The sequence below is a fragment of the Hippopotamus amphibius genome, chromosome 5 (assembly GCF_030028045.1).
Source record: "Hippopotamus amphibius kiboko isolate mHipAmp2 chromosome 5, mHipAmp2.hap2, whole genome shotgun sequence".
Classification (NCBI taxonomy): domain Eukaryota; kingdom Metazoa; phylum Chordata; class Mammalia; order Artiodactyla; family Hippopotamidae; genus Hippopotamus; species Hippopotamus amphibius.
Window position 1 is genome coordinate 61574886 of NC_080190.1, and position 24582 is coordinate 61599467.

At 40.0% G+C, this 24582-nt stretch overlaps 1 long non-coding RNA gene across 4 annotated transcripts in view; it reads right to left on the reverse strand.

The window, feature by feature from the left end:
- LOC130853705 (uncharacterized) overlaps window positions 1-24582 on the reverse strand; it is an 87049-nt gene that overhangs the window by 15957 nt on the left and 46510 nt on the right. For all 4 annotated transcript variants that reach the window (XR_009053857.1, XR_009053855.1, XR_009053858.1 and 1 more), the window contains 2 exons: window positions 15582-15647; window positions 3179-3319 (listed from right to left, as the gene is read on the reverse strand). This is a non-coding gene — a long non-coding RNA (uncharacterized LOC130853705). The remainder of the gene's footprint in view (window positions 1-3178; window positions 3320-15581; window positions 15648-24582) is intronic.

Sequence of the window (24582 nt, forward strand, 5' to 3'; positions counted from 1 at the left end):
CTGTGGTAAGAAGCCCACCAGCTCCTGAAGTCTGATTCCAGCTGATTAAGAGGCACCCAGGGCTAGTATTTCTGCAAGACAGCTGGGAAATAAGCTGAGGGAAATTGTTAATCCGGGATTTCCAGCGATGTGGAAGGTGTCAGACCATCCCTGAACATCCTAACTCAGGCACAGTGTGTGGGAACTCACCCCGGTGGGTGCAGGAGGAGGGCGGGAGAAGCGGGAAGGAATTAGACTTGCACAAACTTCGTAATTGAAATCATTAATAGCAGTAAAATAAGTTGTCCATCCTACATGTAATTTGTAGTAATGTTTGGTTACTGAGATTAATTTCTAGTAATGAAATACTAATTAAACCATTTATTGAGTAATGTATTTGCTTGGTGGTGTTTTATGCATGTTCGCTTATAAATATTTTCATTACTTTTGCTAAGTAATTAGAATTTACTAAATAATTTCCAAACTATTTATTAATTTCTAGCAATTCTCAGCCAACCAACAAGTTATAGTTTTACTTTATAACAGTAATTAAAGTCTGGGGTTTTTTTTTTAGACTCTGAGTGAAGAGAAAGTAATAAAGACAGTCTGTTCTATCATAGGAGGTTGGGTGTATTAAAGCAAAAAAAAAAAAAGATGTAAAAATCACTCATAATGCAACACTACTCAAACACTATTAATAAGATAAAGATATCTTTACAGATTTTCCTTACAGGCACATGTACTGTGTTTTTCCAAACTGAGGTCATACCAACTACATGATTTCTTGCCACCAAACTTTGCCAATTTTTGTGTCATACTTTCTATTCTATTACAATCCTAAGCCATTCTAGAGAGTTAAAGTCTCTTTAAGAGTTAAAGAGACTTTCTGAAAGTGATATTTACTTTTTCTACCTCTACCCACCTATTATATGTCAGATGCTATGCAAAGTAATTTACACATTATTGGTAGTCATTAACCACTCTGTGGGCAGTAGTCTGTGAAAACTGGACTACCCACATGATACAGTCTTAGCATGAAGTCATCTTCAATAAAATAATAGTCTGAGAGAAAAAAAATTACCAAAAAAAGTGAAATAGGGTCACAGTGAATATAGTTCTGGGACCTGCTTTTCTTGCTTAAAATATAATAAACATCTTTCCACTTCAATAAATATGGAGGAGCGGCAGTGTCTTTTTTACTCGCTGCATAGTGTTCTATGTTCCCAGTGATTATTTAATGCCTAACTGCCGAACGTATTGGTTGTTTTCAGTTCACTGTTGTGATCAAGCTTACGGTGCGTGTCAGTATACATAGACCACTGTGCACTTGTCAACTGTTTCCTTAGAACATACCCCTAGAAGTGGAATTGCTGGGTCAAAGTGCAGGAACATTTTTAAGATTTTTGATTCGTGCTGCCCACATGCCTTAAAAAAAATTGAACAAATTTATACTCCCATCAGTAGAGCTGAAAGACCTGTTTCCCCGCCCTATATACAATTATTATTATTTTAAATCCCATGTCACTTGCTCTTGCTCCCTGTCTAAAGCAGAGAGGTAGCCCAGGAAAACATCCTGAATCACAGAACTTCACACCCCACCACCCCATTGGCTCAGGAGAAACACAGCTGAATGGCTCATGAGGACCTACATGCTATGTCGTCATAGCTTACGTAGCACTAAAATGTTTAAAATTATTCCCTACCACACCGTTCCCCTCTCCCCCAGCCTCTTCCGTTCCACCCAAGACTCCGCTTCCCTGAAGGCATCAGCAGAGGCAGCTGAAAGGGCTTAGCTCACTGTTGGCAGAGGCCCGCCCCGTGTGTTGGCAGGATAGGCACCCATCTAGGCCTTCTCTCTTTATCTCTTGACAAAATATCTCCCCATCAGCATGTCACAGTGCCTGAAACGTCTACCATCAATGGCGCGCACTAAGTTTCCTAAACACTCAGAGGTTAGTCTGGGCGACATTTTATGGTCTGATAAGTTTTCCGGAGGCTCTCCCATCTCCTTTCCAATCCTCCTCTCTCATCTGCTGCCAAGTCCCCTGGTGCCTCTGGCCGTCCCAAGTCCCCACCCTTAACCCCCTTCCCCCTCCTTGGACAGGACGACCTTGAATAATGTTTTAGTACCTGTGAGAAGCATCCCCCTCCAAACAAACCAAAAAGCCTTCTTAGAGGAAGGAGATATTTCAACAACTCTTTGAAAAAAGAGGGGAAGGCAAATTCAAGAGGGAAACATGAGAGTGAATTGAGAGAGGACTTGATGCAGAGGTAGTAGGGGGTCATTGACATTGCCTCCTCCCGAAGGAAAATCACAAAACAGAGCATGCAGCTGGTGTTCGCTGTTTCTCCAAAGAATGGAGAATTCCCACAGCACATCCCTGTGGTGCCACCGTAAGTTATTTTCCTTTATTCTTTGCATCCATTTCCTCTCTCTCCCTAGAACATGTCATGTCTCAAGCACTTCTCCTGGTCCTCAAAAGTCGCTCAAAAGAGGAGAAGAGGAGAAGAGGAGGTGTGAGAGCCCCCAGCACTGGCTGAATACTGGAATCACCTGGGGCTCTTTAAAAAATACCGATGAATACCTGTATCCCACCTTAAAAGTTCTGATGTAATTGGCCTGGTTCTACTTGGGCCTTGGAGTTTTAAAAAATATTATTCCAATATGCCACCAAGGCTGAGAACTACAGATGTAGAGTTTGGACTTCATCTATTACCCAGTGGAGCCTACCGAGGATTTGTAAATGATGTAACACAGTGGAAAACGACACTAATTGGAAAGAAGACCATGTCAAGTAAAAATAATAAGAGCAAATAACAATACAGCATTTTGGGGGATTCCAGGCACTTTTCTTAGATATATATTATATATTTTTAAAGTACATATGATATAAGAAATGCTAAGAAGCCCAGACAGGATAAATACAAAGAAAACCATACCCACACCTCTGGCACATCAGAGTAAAACTGCCAAAAACAAAGGTAAAGAAAAACCTTAAAAAACAGTCACAGAAAAAAAGGAATATAACCTTCAAAGTAGTAATAATAATAGCCGACTTCTCTATAGAAACAACGGAGGCCAGAACGAGAAGGTAAGTAGCAAAGTACATATAAATCATCACAATAACCCTAAAAGGCAGCTACTATCATTGTCACCATTTTAGCGATGAGAAAAGTGAGGCTCAAAAAAAGTTAATACCTTGTTCATGATCACAGGACAAGTAAATGGTGGAACTGAGATTTGAATCCCGGAGGTCTGGCTCCAAAGTCCGTGCTCTTTCTATCGCTTCTGGATGTGGTGGATTAGCTTGTATCAGACCAACCTCTTCACCAAAAACAACTAGGAAAGCAAGTTTGAACAAAAGAAAAATTACCAGGGCACTGAAGACTTGAGAGACCAAGATCACCAAGATAAAAGAAGTACATTGTGCGAACCTGATATCTGGTCACATTGTTCCCCTGCAGGCATTTGAATATTTGTAAACAAACATCTGAGAAGCCCAGAAGCTGAGTAGATATTCAGCAGTCTCCTGGGACTGAGGATTTTAAAAATGAATTCTGGGATGCCAAAACATAGGAAACTTAGCAAACATCTCCAGCTTTCAGTTGGGACACCTGACAAGTTATAGCCTAAAAGTAAGGGCTAACCTTACTTCTAGGGTATGTAAAGGAGATGAGCCATCACAAAAACTGAAACCCAGATGTAAACCAGCTCCATCTAAGATTAGATGAAGATGATCTGACCCTGACCTGAAACAGAAGCAAACTCCCTCTGCAGGAAGATAACATTTAAGCTGAAATTTCCAACATAATTTTTTATTCAAAATGTCCATCATTCAGTCAAAAGTTACCAGACTCACCAGGAGACAAAACCAAGTGAACAAAAACCAGAGAAAGACCAAATAATAAAAACAGACTTACAGGTGATTCATACGTGGGAATTAGCAGCTACATCAACACATTTAAGAAATGACATTAGCTGTCACCAATACATTTAAGAAAACAAATTACAAGCAGAGAAGTTTCAATGGAGAAGTGGAATCTATCCAAAAAATCAAATAGAAACTTTAAAACTGAAAAATACAATGATAGAAATTAAGAACTGGATAGATAGGTTTAACCACAAAGTAAACACAGCTGAAGAGAGGACTAGAAAACTAGCTACTAATAGAGCAGAAGCAGAGAGAGAAAAAACAGAAAATGCAGAAAGGAAACGAAAGATATGAACAAAGTGAAAAGGCATAAAATATGTGTAATTGTCCCAGAAGGGGAGGAGAGAGAACATAGAGCAAAAGCAATATTTGAAGAGATTATGGACTAAGAATTTTTCAAAAGAAATAGAAAACACAAGCTATATATTTAAGAAATGCTAAGAGGCCCAGACAGGGTAAATACCAAGAAAACCACATCCACACTTTTGCCATATCAAAGTATGAGGGTGAGTTAAAAATTATCCGCACTCTGGCTGTAAAATTTACAGATGTTTTAATATAACCAGAGTAAGGATAATTTTTGACTCACCCTCATAAAACTGCTGACAGACAAGGCAAAGAAAATCTTAAAAAACAGAGAGAAAAAGGAACATTATCTTGAAAGTAATAACAATAGCAACAACTGAGTTCTCTATAGAAATAATGGAGGCCAGAACAGCAAAGGATATCTTCAAAGTTTGAAAGCAAATAATAGTCAAGTTAGAATAACATATCTTGCAAAAATATTCTTTTCTTTTTTTTTAATTGGCTGCATTAGGGCTTCATTGCTGCTCATGGACTTTCTATAGTTGCAGAGAGCAGGGGTTACTCTTCATTGTGGTGCACAGGCTTCTTATTGTGGTGGCTTCTCTTGTTGTGGAGCACGGGCTCTAGGCTCTCAGGCTTCAGTAGTTGCTGTGTGGGATCTCAGTATTTGTGGCGCACGGACTCAGCTGCTCTGCAGCATGTGGGATCTTCCTGGACCAGGGCTTGAACCCGTGTTCCCTGCATTGGCAGGCAGATTCTTAACCACTGCACCACCAGGGAAGTGCAGCAAAAATATTCTTACAAATAAATGAAAATAAGACATTTTCAGACAAAAATTAAAATATTTAGCCAACAGACCAACATCAGAAAAAAAAATAAAAAAGACCGAAGGAAAGTCCTACAAAAAGGAAAACAATCCCAGACAAAAATTGAAGATATTCAGGAAGGAATGAAGAGCAATAGGAAGGGTCAAAATGTATGTAAAACTGTAACTATTACATTGTCTACATAGAAAATTCCAAATAATCTACCAAAAAAAGCTCCTGGAGCTAATAAGTGAGTTTAACAAAGGCACAGGATACCAGGTCAATATACAAAATTTTACTGTATTTCTACATATCAGCGATGAACATAGGATTCAAAATTTTAAAAGCAATACCATTTATAATAGGACCCCAAAAATGAAACACTTAGTTATAAGTCTAACAAATATACGCAGGATCTGTGTGTTGAAAACTACAAAATATTGATGAAAGAAATCAAAGCCCTAAATAAATAAAAAGATAACCCATGTTTACAGACTGGAAGAATCAAATTGGTAAGATAACAATCCCCACTCATTAATCTACAGATTCAGTGCAATCCCAATCAAAATCCCAGCATACTTTTTTTTTGAATCATTACTGACCAGCTGATTCTAAAATGTATATGAAAAAGGCAAAGGATCTAGAATGACAATTTTGAAAAGGAAGAACAATGTTGAAGGAATTAAACTACCTAAATTCAAGACTTAAAAAGTATGGCAATAAAGACAGCGTGGTATTAGCAAAAAGACAGACATACAGATCAATGGAATAAATCAATATAAAGATAGACTCAACTGATTTTTAACAAAGGTCAAAGGCAATTCAATGGAGGAAGGATCATTATTTCAATAAGTGGTGCTGGAATAATTAGAGGTCCACATGCAAAAAAAAAAGGGGGGGAGGGGAAGAAGAAGAAGAACCTTAACCCATGCCTCACATCTTACATGAAAATTAACTCAACCGCTCCTAAGTATATATGCAAGATAACTGAAAGTCTGCGTTCACACAAAAGCTTGTAAATGAATGTTCCCAGCGGCATTATTCACAATAGCCAAAACAACACAAATGTCCACTGAATGATGAATGGATAAATAAAATGTGTGCATTCATACAATGGAACATTATTCAGCAATAAAAAGGAATGAAGTACCAATACATGCTACCAAATGGATGAAATTTGAGAACAGTATGTTAAGTGAAATAATCTACAGAGGCAAAAAGTAGATTAGTGGTTGCCTAAGGCTGGGGGAGGGGCAATGGGCAGGGACTGCTAATGAGTTCTGGGGTTTCTTTTTCAGATGATGAAATGCTCTGGAATTAGATAGTGGGGATTGCTGCATAACCTTGTGAATATACTAAAAACCACTGAATTGTACACTTTGAAACGGTAAATTTTATGGTATGTGAATTATATCTCAATAAAATAAAATGTTTTTTCAAATTAACTCAAAATGGATCATAAACCTAAATGTGTAATGTGAAATTACAAAACTTCTAGTAGAAATACAGGAGGAAATCTGCATGACCCTACATTAAGTAAAGAGTTTCTAGACACTAAAAGCACAATCCCCACGAAAGCATAATCCATGAAAGAAAACTGATAATTTGAACTTTATTAAAATTAAAAACTCTTACTTTGCAAAAGACACTGCCAAGAGAATTCAAAAGCAAGCCATGGACTGGAAAAAAATATTTGCAAATCATATTTCTGACAAAGACTTGTACACAGAATACATAAATAACTCTAAAACCTGAACAATAAAAAAAACCAAGCAACCCAATATCTAACTTGCCAAAAGTTCCAAACACACACTTCACCAAAGATATATGATATGGGTGGCAAATAAGCACATTAAAATATACTCAGCATAGTTATTCATTGGGGATAACCAAATTAAAACTACCATGAGATACTACTACATACCTACTAGAAGGGCTAAAACTAACAAGACTGACTGATAATACCAAGTAATGATGAGGATGTGGAGTAATTGGAAGCCTCAAATGTTGCTGACGGAGATGCAAATTGTTTGAAAACCTATTTGTCAGTTTCTTAAAAAATTAAACATACATATACCATATGACCCAGCGATCCTACTCCTAGGTATTTAAGAGAAATAAAAGTGTATGTTTATGGCAAATTAATGTTTATCAGAGCTTTCTTCATAATTGCCCCCAAATGGAAGCAACTCAAATGCCTTTCAGTTAGCAAATGGATAAACAAAGTATAGTACAACTATTCAATAGAATACTACATTCATCAATAAAAAGAAACAATCTATTGATTCACACAATAACATGCATGAATCTTAAATGTTTATCTCCATGTGAAAGAAGTCAGACCCAGAAGTGTACGTGTATCTCTAGGGGTTGGAGTTGGGAACAGAGTTGACTAGAAGGGGACAGCACAAGGGAATTCAGGGGTGATAGACTGTTCTATATCAAGAGTTTTTGGTGGTGGCTCTGTGCCACTCTGAGAGTCACGAAATGTCCCTGCATTTGACAAAAGCCATAAAACAGTACACAACAAAAAATAAAGTTTACTATACTTAAATTTTTAAAAATCATCCAAAATATGGAAAGAACCCCAAATGAAATGCAAACTGTTAACTATAACAAATGAAAAAATGAATACTGTTTCTACAGAAAAATGATAATATCATGTGAGGTATAAAGTATATGTAGAATTAAAACATATGAAAATAATAGCATATAAATTGGACGTGGGAAATGAAATTAAAATTCTTGCATGATATGAAAAGTGCTAAAAGTATTATTTTATATTAGGCTTTAATAAGTCAAAGATATATGTTGAATGCTTTTAGATAACTACTAAAAATAACAATAAAAGAATTTCTAATTAACAAGATAATAGAGGGAAGAAATGGAATAATAACAATATTTGTTTAAAAAGGCAAGAAATGAAAGGAAAAATGGAATATAGAATATGTGGGATAAATATTGAATAAATAAAATGGTAGATGTAAACACAAATATATTTGTAGTTACATTAACTGTAAGTGAACAAGATACTTCAATTAAAGGTCAAAACTTTAATATTATATTACATAAAAACAATTGCAGACGTCGTTTACAAGAGACATCCTTTAAAGATACAGAAAAATTTTTATGTAAAAGAATGGGGGGAGTTCTATGTAAATACTAACGAAAAGAGAGATGGTGTTGCTATACTAAAATCAGACAAAATAGACTTTAAGGCAAAAAGCATCACAAGAAATTGAGTGACACTTCATAGTGATTAAAAGTATAATCAACCCAGAGGATTAAATAATTCTAAATGTATATGCATGCAATAATATAGTCTCAAAATATGTAAAAACAAAAATTGACAGACCTAAAAGGAGAAATAGACACTTCCCAATCATAATGGATTGTTTTTAACATATCTCCCTTAGTAATTGATAGAATATACCAATAATGATATAGATTTTGTTGTTGCTGTTGTTGTTATTTATTTATTTATTTATTTAATTGGCTGTGTTGGGTCTTTTTTTTTTTTTGCTGTGTGTGGGCTTTCTTTGGTTGCAGTGAGTGGGGGCTACTCTTCATTGTGGTGCGCAGGCTCCTCATTGCCGTGGCTTCTCTTGTTGTGGAGCACAGGCTCTAGGCGCGTGGGCTTCAGTAGCTGCAGCACATGGGCTCAATAGTTGTGGCTCATGGGCTCTAAAGTGCAGGCTCAATAGCTGTGGCACATGGGCTTAGTTGCTTCACGGCATGTGGGATCTTCCTGGAGCAGGGATTGAACCCGTGTCCCCTGCATTGGCAGGTGGATTCTTAACCCCTGCGCCACCTAGGAAGCCCTAATGATATAGATTTTTAAATAAAGACTATTTCATTAATTCTTCTAAGTATCACAGTTGACAGACATATAGACAATTAAGAGAGTCCAGTGTTTTTAAACTCTGTTTTCATATAATACAGACTGATCCCATGTACCCTTTACCCAGTTTTTCTGAATAGTAACATCTTGCAAAACTGTACCATAATACCATAACGAGGATATTCACATAGATACAGTAAAGACATAGGACATTTCCATCCCTTATGTTATCCTTTCATAGTCACCCACATCCCTCATGTTCTTACCCCCACCTTAGCCCCTGGTAATCACTAATCTGTTCTCCATTCTATAATTTTCTCATTTCAAGAATAGTATATAAATGGAATCATTCAGTATGGAGCCTTTTGGGGTTGGATATTTTTCACTTAGCACAATTCTCTGGAGATTCATCCAGGTTGTGGTGTGTATCAATAGCTTGTTCCTTTTAATCACCGAATAGTATTCTATGGTATGGATAGATCACAGTTTAACCCTTCACCCATGGAAGAACATCTGGGTTGTTTCCCCTTGTTGCCTGTTATACATAAAGTTCTATAAAACATTCATGTAAAGGTTTTTGTGTGAACGTAAGTTTTCATTTCTTTATTAGTACCAACTTGTTTTCCAATCTGCAAGCCATGTTATTTCCTTTTCTTGCCTTATTGCACTGGCTAGAACTTCCAGCACTGCATTGAACAAGCGTGGTTAGAGCAGACATTTTTACCTTGTCAACTTAAGGGGGAAAGATTAGGTCTTTTACCATTAACTATAATGTCAGTTGTAGATTTTTTGTAGATGCTCTTTTTCAAGTTGAGGAAGTTCTCTGTTCCTATTTTCCTGAGAGTTTCAACACCATGAATGGGTGTTGAATTTTGTCAAAGCTTTTTTTTATTATTGATATAATAATGTGATTTTTTTTCTTTATCCTGTTAATATGGTAGGTTGCACTGATAGAATCTTGAATATTGACCCAGCTTTGCATCCCTGCAATTAACTCCACTTAGTCGTGATGTATTATTCTTTTGATATACTGCTAAATTCTATTTGCTAATTTTTAAAAGGATTTTTTAATCTATATTCATGAGGGTTATTGGTCTGTAGTTTTCTTTTTTGGTATGAACATAGTCAAGTTTGGGTAACAAGGTAATATTAATATCATGAAATGAATTGGTAAGTGTGCCCTCCTCTTCAATTTTCTACAAAAGACTGAATAGAACAAGTGTTAATTCTTCTTTAAACATCTTGTAGAATTATCCAGCAAAACTATCTGGACCTGGAAATTTCTTATTTGGGAGTTTTTAAAATTATGAATTCAATATCCTTAATACAGGATAGTATAGGACTATTCAAAATATCTATTTCATATTGGGTGAACTGTGGTAGTTGGTGTTGAAATTGGTCCATTTCAACTAAGTTACTCCTGCTTTCTTTTAATTAATACTTGCATGATACACCTTTTTCCAGCCTTTTATGTTCAATCTGGCTGTATCATTATATTTGAAGGTAATTCTTTTTTAGACAGTGTATATAGTTGGGCCATTTTTTTTTAATCCTGCTGCCATCTTTGTCTTGTAATTATTGTATTTAGATAATCTATATTTAATGTAATTACTGATATGCAAGGGCTTAAGTCTACTTTTTTTCTGCTTTTTCTTTCTGTTTTTTCTTTCTGTTTTGCCTCTTTTCTCTTCCATGCCTCATCAAGTAGCTTACTTTTTAAAAATTCCATTTTGATTTATGTATAGTGTTTTTGAGTGTATCTCTTTGTATAGCTTTTTTTTTTAGTAGTTGCTGTAGGTGTTACTTTTTATATACATAACTTATCACAGTCTATTTATTTCATTTTACCAGTTCAAGTGAAGAATAGAGGTCTTATCTCCCTTTGTGTTCCTTTACTCTCTCCCATTTATAATTATTTTAAACATTTCTTCTATCTATAATACACTTAGAACTGCTAAGATATAATTTTCTTGAATCATCAAACATTATTTTTGAAAATTTAAGAAGAAAAAGTCTATTATATTTACCCATATTTTTGTTTACTGTGTTATTTCTTCCTTTTGTCCTAAAGTTCCTCACTTTATCACTTCCTTTCTGTTTGGAAAACTTCCTCGTGCCTTTCTTTTGTGATAGTTCTGCTGGCAACAAATTATTTTACTTTTCCTTAATCAGAGAATGTCTTCCTTTCTTCTCCACTCCTGAAGGATATTTTTGCTGGATATAGTACTCTGAATTGACAGTTTTTTACTTGCAGAACTTAAGCATATTGTGCCATTCCCCTCTGGCCCCTATGGTTTCTCATGAGAAACACACTGTAATTTAAATTGTTTTCCCCTCTAGGTAAAGTGTCATTTTTATCTATCTGCTTTCAAGAATTTTTCTTTACTTTTAGTTTTCAGTAGTTTAATTATGATGCATCTTAGGATAGATATCTTTGAGTTTATCCTGTAATGGGTTCACCCAGCTTCTTGAATTAGGTTTATGTCTCTTGACAAGTTTGGAAAGGTTTCCATCACTACTTCTTCTCATACATTTTCAGCCCCACCCTCTTTCTCCTCTCCTTCCTGGACTCTGACATCCAAGTGTTAGATCTTTTGTTATAGTCCTACATGTCTCTGAGGCTCTGTTCTTTCTTTCTTTTTTTTCCTTCTTGCTCTTGTTCTCATTTAGATTGGTTAATTTCTAAAGTTTTAGTTTCTGGTTCACTTGATTCTTCGCTCTGCCTTCCATTCCAGTGTTGATCCCATTCCCTGAGCTTTTAATTTTCATTATTGTATTCTTTAGTTCTAATATCTTCATTTTTATCTTCCATTTCTTTACTGAAGCTTTCTATTTTTTGTTTGTTTCAAATACATTTGTAGTTGCTTGTTGAAGTATTTTTATTATGGTTGCTTTAAAATTTGTCAGATAATTTTAGCATCTCTGTCTCTTTTACACTGTGAGTACAACAATTTAAGCAGAATCCTTCACAGATGGAGATTCCTTCTGGATATTTGTGATTTTTTTTCCCCTCCAATGTTCTCCAGCTGTTACATGCATACCCAATTTAACATAAAATGTTTGCTACTTGTCTTTATCAAGTCTTTCAAAAACACTCAATTTAGTTAAAATTTTTTTAAATGTATTTTTATAGTCGGATTTTATTAGTTCATGTTATATTTAAATAAATAAGGTAATAAAAATTCAAGTAAAACTGACATAAACAGGCTTAGGAACACATACAAATAATTTCTAGTAAGTAGACAACACAACTGGTGGACATGTTGGAGAGTAGCATACAAGTTACAAGGGTTTATTGTATTGAGGGCATAAGTCTATATGGTTCATAGAGAAAATTAAAAAAATATTTAAATGGAGGTCAATTAGTAGAAACAAAAACCAAACCAAGCCAAGCAAGCAAACAAACAAAACATTTCACACTCTGGAATCCTGCCAAAGGCATACAACAACTGAGAAAAATTTATTTATTAAAACTACAAAACAAACAAACAAATAAAAAAAAAATAACTACCAAGCTTTGGGTAAGAATACCTTGAGTCTATGGCTGCTCATACCCCATTCTCCTTCCCTCAGCTCTATCAGTGCCATGAAAACCAGTAGCTTCACCACTGATGCTGGAGGGGTGCACTTTATTTGGAGCGTTATCAATTGAAGAGATAATCTCAGTGGCTAGCAAACAAGGAGTGCCATCCTCTCCATTAATCTGAGGTTTTAGACTTGGTTCAGACAAGCAAAGGACTGGTGGACTAGCTAGGAACTTACCAAGAAGTTTCAGGAGGTAAGACAGCCATAAGGGACTTGATAAGCTTCCCACATATCCTGGGTTGACCAGGGACTGTGTGCATGTACAGCAGAGACCAAAGAGGGCCAGAGATGCCCACACATCCCTGTCCAACAGAGCCTGTACGCACATGCAGAGATGTGAGGCAATGTTAAGGGTACCAACAAATCTGTAGCGGTTATCTTAGAAAGTGAAAGGGGTATAAAAATTATTTAAAGATATAATGGCCAAAACCTTCCTAAAGGTAATAAAAATATTAATCTGCATATCCAAGAAGCTCATTAATCCTAAATTGGATCAATACAAAGAGGTTCACAGCTGGATCCACATTGTCAAATTGTTGAAAGACAAAGACTAAGACTATGACAAAGAGAAAATTCTGAAAGCAGCAAGTGAAAAACAACTCATCACATATAAGAGAACAACAATACAATTTTTTTTTTTTTCGGTTTTTTTTGGCCATGCCACACAGCTTGTAGGATTTTATTTCCCTGGTCAGGGACTGAACCTGGGCCCTTGGCAGTGACAGCAAGGAGTCCTAACCATTGGACATCCAGGGAATTCCAACAACAATACAATTAATGGCTGATTTCTCATCAGAAACAATGAAGGTTAGAAAGCAAAGGATTAACATATTCAAAATACTAAAAGAAGAAAAAAAGTTCAATCAAGAATTCTGTATCCAGTTAAAATAATCCTTCAAATATAAAGGTAAAGTAAAAACAGTCCCAGATAAACAGACTCAGAATATTTCTTGCTGCCATGCCTGTCTTCAAGAAATACTAAGTGAAGTCCTCCAGACTAAAAGAAAGTGACCTCCATGGATAACTCAAATCCACAAAAAGGAATAAAGAATGCCAAAAATGATAAATATGAGTAAATATAAAAGACTCTGTATATTTTTTTCTCATTTCTTTTCTTAATTTCTTTAACAAAACACAAGATTTTAATAACAAATATTATAACTCAGTATTGTTGAATTTATAACACATATAGATGTAATATATATAACAATTATATATATAACAATAATAGCACAAAGGAGAGGAGAATGAAAGGAGATTAGAACAAAGTTTCTATATTTTACCAGAATTAAGGTAGTAATATTCTGAAATGGATTGAAATAAGTTAAAATGCATACTATAATCTTTAGAGCAACCACTGAGGAAATAATACAGTAAGAAAACATGAGAAAAAATAAAATATTTACTGTTTAACTAAATATATAATTATTTAACATAAAATAGGGCAGTAAAGGAAGAACAGTAAAATAAAAAAAGACATGAAACAAATAGAAAACAAATAGAAGAATGGCATGTGTAAATCCAGCCATATCAATAATTACATTAGAAGGGACTGAAGTAAAAACCCCATTCAAAATCAGAGATTGTCAAACTGGATAAAAAAGCCAGACCAAACCGAATGTAGTCAACTTGAGTTGCGACAGACCAAACCAAGTGCAATCAACAATCTATGCTGAGACCATAGATTCAAAGACATAAGTAGGTTGAAGTAAAAAGATGGGAAAAAATATTTCAGGCAAATAGTAATCATAGAAGAGCTGGAGTGGCTATATTAATATCAGACAAAATAAAGTTTAAGATAAGAACTATCACTAGAGATAAAGTGGGGAAATTTTATCATGATAAAAGAGTTAATATATCAGGAAGTAACAATTATAAATGTATGTGCACCTAACAAGAGAGCCGCAAAATACATAAAGCAAAAACTAAAGTAACTGAAAGGAGAAACAGACAATTCAACAATAATAATTGGAGATTTCAACATCCCACTCTCAACAACTGATAGAACAACCAGACAGAAAGTCAGAAAGGACATATAAGAATTGAATAACACTATCAATCAACTTGAACTGACATTTTATACAACACTCCACCCAAAGACTGCAGTATATACATTCTTTTCAAGGACATGTGGAATATTTTCCAGCATAAACCATATTCCGGGCCACAATACAGTTCTTTATAACTTTTAAAAGATTGCAATCATATTAAGTATGTTCTGTCACCACAAGAGTAAATTAAAGATCCATAACAGAAAGAAATACGGACAAATGCAAAAACAAACAAACAAACACCAACCTATGTACATTAAACAACACCCTTAGAGCAAAAATCAATGAAAGAGAAAGTAGAGAAAATCAGTGAAGCCAAAAACTGGTTCTTTGAAAAAGTAAACTAAATTGGCAAACCCTTAGCCAGATTACCTAGAAGATGAGAGAGAAAATACAAATTACCCAAATCAAGAATAAAGAAGGTATATCATTGCTAACACTATAAAAATTAAAATGCTTATAAGAGAAAACATGAACAACTTTACACCATCAAGTTAGACAACTGAGATAAAATGGAAAAATTCTTAGAAGTACACAAATTACCAAAACTGACTCAAAAAGAATTGAAAATCTGAATAAAGTTATGATGAAAAATGAAAGTCAAAGAGTAATTGAAAATTTTCCCACAGGGACTCCCCTAGCGGTCCAATAGTTAAGACTCTCAGCTTCCACTGCAGGGGGCACAGATTTGATCCCCGGTCAGGGAACTAGGATCCTGCATTCCGCATGGCTCAGTCACAGAAACAAACAAACAAAATCTTCCCACAAAGAAAAGCCTACACCCAGATGGATTTACTAGTAAATCAAATATTAAATATTTTAAAAAGAAATAGTACCAATTCTTCAAAAATTCAGGAAATAGTAGAGGAGGAAATACTTCCCAACTCATTCTATGAGGCTTAGATTTACCCAGAAAGCTAAGCTAGACAAAGATATCATACAAAAAGAAAACCAATATCCTTCATGAACGTAGATGAAAGAATCCTTAACAAAACGTTAGCAAACTAAATTCAGCAACATATATAAATGATTAAACACCATTACTGGGACGTCCCTGACAGTCCAGTGATTAAGACTTTACCTTCCAATACAGAGGGTGTAGGTTCGATCCCTGGTCAGGGAGCTAAGATCCCTCATGCCTTGTGACCTAAGAAACAAAATATAAAAAAACAGAAGCAACATTGTAACAAATTCAATAAAGACATTTTAAAAAAATGACCCACATCAAAAAAAAAATCTTAGAAAAAAAAACAACACCATTACTAAGAGGTATTTATCATAGAAATATAAGGTTGGTTTAATATTTGAAGATTAATTAATATAGTACACCATACTAAAAGAATAAAGGACAAAACATATGATAATTTCAAGGAGAAACAGACAACTTAACAGTAATAACTGGAAATTTCAGTACCTCATTCGGTAGATGTAAAAAAAGGATTTGACAAAATCCAGTGCTAATTCATGATTTTTTTTAAGTTATGCCGGGACAATTGGATACCCACATGCAAAAGAAATAAACTTAGACTCTTACCTCACACCACACACAAAAATTAACTTCAAATGAATCACAATCAAAAAGTTAAACGCAGAGTTAGCATATGACCTAGCAATCCTACTTACTCCTAGATATACATCCAAGAAAACTGAAAACATCTATAAACACAAAAACTTGTACATGAATCTTCATAGCAGCATTATTCGTAACTGCCAAAAAGTGGAAACAACCCAAATGTCCATCAGTGAGAAATGGAAAAACAAAATGTTGTAAATCCATATAGTGGAATATTGTTTGGCCATAAAAAGGAATGAAGTTCTCACACATGCTAGAACATGGATGAATCTTTAAAAATATGATCCTGAGTGAAAGAAGCCAGACACGAAAAGCCTCATATGATCCCATTTATGTTGAATATCTATAGTAGGCACATTCAAAGAGACAAAATGTAGATTAGTGATTTCCAACAACTAGGTGGAGGGAGGAATGGGGAGTGACTACTAATGGGTATGGTGTTTTAGTTTTTTTTGGGGGGGCTGGGGGTGAGTCATGAAACGTTCTGGAATTAGGTAGTGGTGACATTTATACAACTTTGTTAATATATTTTAAAGCCACTGAATTTTACCTTTTCAAAAAATGGACTTTATGGCATGTAAGTTATATGTCAAAAGAGTTGTTATATATTTTTAAAATGGATCACAGGCCTAAATCTAAAACCTGGTTGCCTAGGACTAGGGCTAGAACCCAGAAGTGATTAAAAATGGCCCAAGAAAATTTGGCGGTGGTGGGGGGTGGGGGTGATGGAAATGTTCTACACCTGGATTGTGATCATGGCTGCACAACTCCATTATAAGTTTACTTAAAAATCATCGGATTGTTACAATTGTTGATTGTAATAATGGGTGATTTTATGGTATGTAAATTTTATCTCAATAAAGCTGTTCAAAAAAGCCCAAACTCACTGAAAACAGAAATCAAAATGTCATAGTTAATAGCGGACAAAAGTTGGGATGGGAATTTCATTTAAAATAAATAAAACTGCCGTTCCACTGTCTCGTGGTCTTGTAATGCACTGGTATAAACAAAATAAATAGATGAATAAATAAAGAGAGAAGAGAGAATCAGATACCTTTTTTAAATTAAAGGACTTTGTTACTTTAGCCACAAAGCTAAAACAGCATTACCTCAGCTCTAAACTAGCCTTGAAGTTTACAGACATGACTTTGTAAATGTATTGTTTTTCTTTGTTGTGATGACCTTTTATTTTTTTTTTCTTTGAAAACTGCTATCATGTAAGATAAAATGTAAATTGCTGCCGGAAAAAAAAAAATTAAACAAAAGGGGGAACCAGAGGTGATGGGGCAGTGCCAGAGTACAGAATGTTCTGTCTTGAGCTCATTGAGGATTAGTTAGTGAAAATTTATTGAGCTATATTCTAATGCTACACATACATTTCTGTGAGGATATTATACCACAAAAAGTTTAAAAAGTGGCATTAGGGGGCTGGAAGGGGCCATGAATGAGCCAGTTATGAGTTACAAAAGTTAAGAGGCTCAGCTATACAGCTATCTCCTGGGTCTCCAGAAGATTTTTGTGTCCTTATTTCCACATCCTTACAACAGCCCCTGCTACGAGAGCTAGCCTAAGTGATTCTCTGTTTCTCACTATGGAAAAATCCTCACTAATATACCCACACATATAGCTACCAAAACGTCAGCTCTAAGAGGGTAGGGAATTTTGTGCATTGATGAATCCCCAGAGCCTAGAACAATACCTGGCACATAGTAGGTTCTCAATACATATTTCTTAAATAAGTGGACAAATGAATGAACAAAAGCATAGTTATAGAGGAAGGGAGGTATAGAGGGAGATATCTGCAAACATAGACATTTTTCAATACAGCCTGGACACAGGTATATGGACAAAATGCTATTGGCGGCGGGGGAGGGGGGTGTGGGTGAAATAATGCCTCCTAGGGAATGTCAGGAAAATGTGGCAGAGGAGGACATGGGAGCTGGATCTTGAAGGATAAGTAGGAGTTTGCCAGAGAAAGAATGCAAGGAAGTGGGATAGAGATAAACACAGACAAAAGCACATTGTTCTGAAAGAGCCTGACATTCTTGGGGACCCGGAGAAGGCTCATGTGGAGGTTCATACCCAGAAGTGCAGGGTTCAAGGTGAGAGAAGAGGCCAGAGCAAATGGAAAACAATCTCTATTCCCAGCCAAGACATTTGAACTGACTCCTGTGGGAATCACAGCCAAGAGAGAATTTTTAAGCAGCGGTCTGATTCACTTTTTAGGGAACTCATTTTGGCTGAAGCAAGAAGTGTTTCTCTGAGTTCACAAGCCATCTATTCTGTTTGTATTTGCATTTCTTTGTGTCTATGTCTCTCTCTCTCTGTGTTCATCTCTTCCTTCCATCTCTCTCCATATGTTTTCATGTCTAGGTCTCTCTTCCCTGTCTATATATTTCTTTCCATTTTTTTTTCTCAAGACATCACCCCTTGAAGACGTCCCTCAACTGCCTCCATCTTATCTGACCCCAGACACCTTTCAGATTCCATCTCTGGGACTCATTTTCTCCAGGACACCATCCCGACCCAGGCTTGGGTCCTTCAAACAAGTAAGAGGAGTACCTTTTGCACAGCTAGCTCTTCAGGGCCTTTCCAGTGTATGGACAAGAAGGTAAAGGGCCTGAGCCACCCTCTACTGGGCCCAGAAGGGGCCGAGCCCCCAGGCCTGCTTGGAACCAGCAGCTGGGAACACCACACAGATGGGGCCAACAGCTCCCAAAGCCCTCCCAGCCTCAGCCTGGAAAGCCTACTGCCCAGTTTCTCAGACCTCTGACCTTCTGCTCTGCAGTATTTCCTGGCATCTGCCCACCTTCCCCAGGGGCTAGACAACAGGGGTCAGGGAGGAACAGCTCCTCCCCCAAGCGGAGCCTGGGACACCTCTCCAGGACAATCCTCTCCACTGGGACAAGAGGGTCAAGCTGCTCTTGGAGACATGAGTTCAGAGATGTGCAGCAAGGGCCCTGGCCCAATTTATCACCACGGGGCTATAATTAGGTTTGTTAACATACAGTCGAGTGTAGTCTTGTTGACTAGGAACTTAATCACGTTACTATTGAGTTCCTGTACGCATTGCTCGGGGTGACTGTTTTACTTGTAGAGTTATAGCCAAGCCCAACGGGAGGAAATTAGCTTTGGACACAAGTTTGGAGGGGGGTTCTTTTTCCTCCTGACTTTGTCTCCCTCTCCCCCACTTCCATGTGAAAATATTTAGCAAACAGTGACAATGATGAAAAACAGTAGGAAACAAAATGTTCTACATTAGTATAAAACATGAAAAATGCAGCAAGGACCCTTAGCGGTACAACATGTGTTATGCTGGCTGGCAGTCCATTAGCTCTGATAGACATTTCACTTACCTAAGTCAAATATAACAGTCTAGTATTCATTAATATAAGAAGGGGCTGTGGAATCAGAGCTACCATCTGGCTGGGCCGACAGAATAATCTACAACTCATGATTAGGTCTAAGGAGTGGGGTTTCACTTTAATCTTTCTCATTGCTCGAAATTTCCATCTGCGCAGTTCGGCACATCATTTTTCTTCAAGACAAATGTGCTGTTTTTCATGTTCCAAAATTAGATCAGAAGAAAACGATTAATCATGTCACGGCCTGGGAAAGGAAACAAAGCTCCGATATTCTGCTCTCCCCTCACCCCTCCCCGGGCCCCGGACGGTTGCAAGTTTCGCTTTTTTCCCCCCAACCTCTGGATTTTCAGCACAACTTTTGGAGACGCCACCGCCAGCCGAGAGGAGGAGGGTGGGCCTGGAGGGAGAGGGCGCCGGCTGGGCTTTCGGGGAGAGTCGGGGTGTGTGTGGGGGGAGGGGGGGGCCTGGGTCCCCAGCTGGGGTGCGCCCCGCCCCCCCCGGGGGAGGTCCCCCGGGCCGGTCCGCCCCGCCCGCCCCCGGGAGTCGCCGGGTCCGGTCCCGGCGCTGGGCGCTGCCGCGGGCCCCGAGCCACGGGCAGGGCTGCGCGCCTCCCTCCCGCGGCCCCTCCCGCGGCCGCGGCCCTGTCTGTCAGCCGGCTCGCAAGTCATAACAAATCCCCGGCGCGGGGCTGAAGCTGAGCATTTGCCGGAGCGTCGTGGGGATGATGAATGACCCGCAGGCCTTTGAAGTGCTCTGCCAGTTCAGCTGGGTCCGCGGTGCTGACAGAGAAATATACACAACAGCGTAACCAATAATGAGAACATTAAACATTCCTGCGCCGTGACAGGCTGACAGGAAAACCCAGGCTCCCATCAATCATCGCGCAGATAGAAGCCTGACAATTGGCCCCTCACTGATACCCGCGGTCACCTCGCCCTCTCCCCCCGCTCGCCCTCTCCCCCTCTCCTCTTCCTCCCTCCGCGCGTCCTCTTTCTCGCCCTCCTGACTCCCCCGCCCCCCTTCTCCAGGCTCTCTCCGGCTTCTCTCCCTTCCCCACCTCCCCTCCCTCTCTCCTGCTCCTCTCTGTCCCCTGCCCTCGGGTGACTGCCTTCTGGGCCTCTCAGAGGTCAAGTGAGGTCTGAGCCACTTCCCTTTGGTTAGGTTGCCCCTGCCTGAAACCATGAAGAGCTGCCGCTTTCCGGATGAGAAGTGTGAGGTCTTCAAGTGTATGTTTCACAATTTGTCGCTTTTAACCACATGCAAAAAATAATGATATAATCACTGTATAAAAAACCTCATTTGGAAATATTATTAAACGTCTGAAGCAAGGTCCTTGGGGAAAGTGAGGCCCACATGAACCCCCTTTTCCCGCCTGTGCCGGGGGAGGATCTCTCTGGGTTCTTCCTATGTCTTTGGCAAGAGAACCTTCTCTTTGTGTCAGCCCCTGCCACTTTCTTTTCAACTGGGTTTATCCGATGGGATCTGATTTCTGATCTGTCTGAAAGGGAAAAAACAGCAGAGAAACACCAAGATCTCTTCCTTTTCCTCCAACGGGAAATGAAATCTGCCCAGATAAAGCATACTAGATGGATCTTCACCCCACTGCCTGATGAGCTGTTGGAGACCTCTTAGCCACTATCTGAACCCTCCAGGGCTCCCAACAGAACTTGGTTTGGGCCACGCTTTCCTGGGCTGAGCGTCTATTCCCACCTTGTGAAGGTGGGGCACTCCCCCACCCCACACATACAGATCACCCTGCCAGGCCCACTCCCCACTGGCCAGCAGGGGCCCATGGTGAGAAGCCAGGGTCCCAGTCCCACCATGAGAACGTGGGCAAGTCTGGAATTTTCCTGGACCTCTATTTCTTCACCTGAACATGGGCGTAGAAGTCTCTATTTCAGGGCTCTTACAGGTCTCTTTACCATCTCCAGATGCAAAAAAGTTATTTACCTCCTTTTATTCTTGGAGGGTATTTTTGTGGGGTTTTTTGTATTTTGTTTTCATTCTTGGCTTTTGTGGAGAGAAGACATTCCTTGACTTTCCAAAAAAGTCATGAACCTCCACACACATGTCCGGAGCTGGTGAGCAGTAGAGGGGACGGGTCACTTCATGGTCAGCCAGGAACCAAGTGTGTTAAGAGCAGTCTGGTGGGAAAGTGGGAGTAGAGGTTGGAAGGCCTATATACTTCACGTGCGTTTGCATATTGGTTCAGGTGAGCCAGCTCAGGTGTGAAGAAGAGAGCATCAGCTGAGGAAACGCCTGCTCCACGCTCTAGAGCAGCTTGTCCTTTCTTTTCTGCCCACCTGGAAAGGCCAGCTCTGTTCCCACCACCTGTTCCACTTGCTCTGCTTACCCCGGCCTACAATGACCTTGCCCTTCTTGAGGTCCTGTAACCCCTGGCTCAGATGAGCATCCTGCCTGCCCAATTAGACTTGAACCTATTTGACGGCAGGGATGGTGCCACGCTCTGCTCTTCTGTAGGCCACCTGGGACCAGGATGATGTCTTGTTCTGAAATGCTTACCCCACCCATAGCCTCTTTTTTTTTTAATTAATTTATTTATTTTCTTGTTTATTTATTTTTGGCTGCGATGGGTCTTGGTTGCTGCACACAGGCTTTCTCTAGTTGTGGCGAACGGGGCCCACTCCTCACTGCCATGCACAGGCTTCCCATTGCAGTGCCCCCCACTCCCCACATCCGCCACTCCCCCGTTGCAGAGCATGGGCTCTAGGTGCACGGGCTCAGCAGTTGTGGCTCACAGGGTCTAGAGCGCTGGCTCAGTAGTTGTGGTGCACGGGCTTAGTTGCTCTGCGGCATGTGGGATCTTCCTGGACCAGGGATTGAACCTATGCCCCCTCACTGGCAGGCAGATTCTTAACCACGGTGCCACCAGGGAAGTCCCCCATAGCCCCCTTCTCTGAAGAACTGCTCCCAGCCAGGCCTGCTGGAGGGGAGGGCCTCACAGGCACGTCTGTACTATGTAACCCTACCTTTGTCACATCTGATTGTTCCAGTAATGAATACCCATCCCTGCAACCACTCAGATTCTCTTTTCCTTGAAAATCTGAACTCAGCCACAGCTGGTGCTGGGCTCTTGAAAGTCAGGTAGTGTTTGGGGCTGAGGAAGACATTATGAGCCCCGTACCTGCTGGAAGAAGGAGGGAGACAAAAAAAGCTGATCTTCAAAGTGAAGTAAGAGAATGAGGAGGTGGGCACAAAGAAGCAGATGAGAAATGCCAGGTAGACCCAGAGGACGGCATAGCTTCAATTCCTGAGTTGCCCATTCCTGTCCCCTGTGGCCTGGTCATACTGCTTCCTGCCCTTGGATGCCTGTGAGACAGCAGACTGCAGGAAAAGACATGTGACCCAGGCCTGGCCAGTCATGCTATCCCATCGTTCTGCCTATAAAGATCAGCTCAGGGATAGGCATGGGACCTATGTCAGGCCAATCAGAGTCCTTCCCTGGGATTTCATATATTGATTCTGAAAGAGAGATGCTCTCCATTCCTTTTGGATTGAGAATGGTAAGGCTAGGACCCCAGAGCTGCCAGAACCAGGGCTGCCGCGGCCTGGAGGAAACCAGCTGACTGCAGGAGTGAGTGAGGCCAACCAGAGCAGTGGGGCCAACTGAAGACAAGTCTGTTGACTTCTTTGGGTCCCTGGATGTAGTCAAGCGTGAAGCCCACTCTACCCTTGACCTTCACAACAGGTGAGCCAACACATTCCCTTTCTTGCCTAATCTAGGTTTAGATTTGTTTTTGTCACTTACAACCAGAGCGAGCCTTCATACTGGTGTTCAGGGGATGTGTCAATTGAGGAGGATTCACCTAAAATCAACAAATGCTTCTACTCTTTTTTTACATATACATCCTTGAGTAAGAATCTGCTGAGGCCCAGAACAAGGAGGGCTGCAGTGAGCCTTTTCTGACCTTTTCCTCCCCTGCAGTCCTCCCTGTGACCTCAGCCCTCATGCCAGGCAGCCAGCCTATTCCCAGACCAGGCTAAAACAACTTGCACTTCTGAATCTGCCAGGAATGGCACTGCCCTAACACTGTGGAATGTTGGGCAGACCATCTCCACCTGCAGTAGAGGCACGCTTCCCTGCTGGCAGAGCTTCCCCTTTCTTCCGGACAACATTTCATCTAATTATGAACAAGAGCAGGCAGGGGCCCATGCCTGGCCCATCCTAGCACCCCATCTGCTCAGCGCGGTGATGGCGTCCAGAGTTGAGCACAGGTCCCAAGCTTGGACAACAGCAGGCTTCTCAGGATTTTTTTAAACTAGACCAGGGATAGGTAGCCTTTGTCCTCCAAGGGCATTGATGGGAAGCCACAGCTTTGGCAGCCGTGCCCCTGCTGTGAGGAGAAGCTGGGTAGAGAGGATGATGTCACCACGGAGAGCAGCAGGACCAGGGAAGGACATTGAGTCCTGACTTTGCTGGAGGCCCCCGGTTTCACTCATCGCTGCCTTACTCCGGGCTCGGTGGGGTCCACCTACTCTCAGGAAGCCTCATGTCGAAGGCCTGGAATGTATCCCAAGGCCAGACCCTGGTAAGCAGGGATGGGATGGCAGGAAACAGGAATGGAAGACTGAGAAAGGAAATGGAAACAAACCCAGGACGGAGAGGAGTGGAAGGTGGGTGGCAAGGTGGGTTGGAGAGACGGCCGGACAGAGGGTCGGGAGAGAGGATGGGAGGGGCGGGGCATGCGGCCAAGCTGGTAGATGGACCTGTCTCCCAGGATCAGGGGGTGGGGGTGGCTAAAAGATGGAAAAAGAGAACATCCTGCTCACATGTTCAGAGACTGTGAGGGCGTCACCTGGAGCAGAGAGAGGCGTGATAGCAGAGAACCAGAATTTCCCAGTGCCAGGGCCGGTAAGCCGCAGCACGAGAGGCAGGGGGCAGCCACCCTACAGACGGTCACCACCAGACACACAAGGAGAGGACCAGGTGCCCCTCCAGCAAGCACCAGAAGCCGACTGTGCAGAAGGGCATTTCTGAACCACATGGGCAGAGGGCAGACTGGCTCAGGGTGCGTGGACTGGAGAAGCCCACGGCCTGTTTTGGTGTGCTCCCAGCTGACCTGCCCGCAGAGTCCAGGTCACGACCCTTCGGCCAGAGCCTCCACACATGGGAACAGGAGACT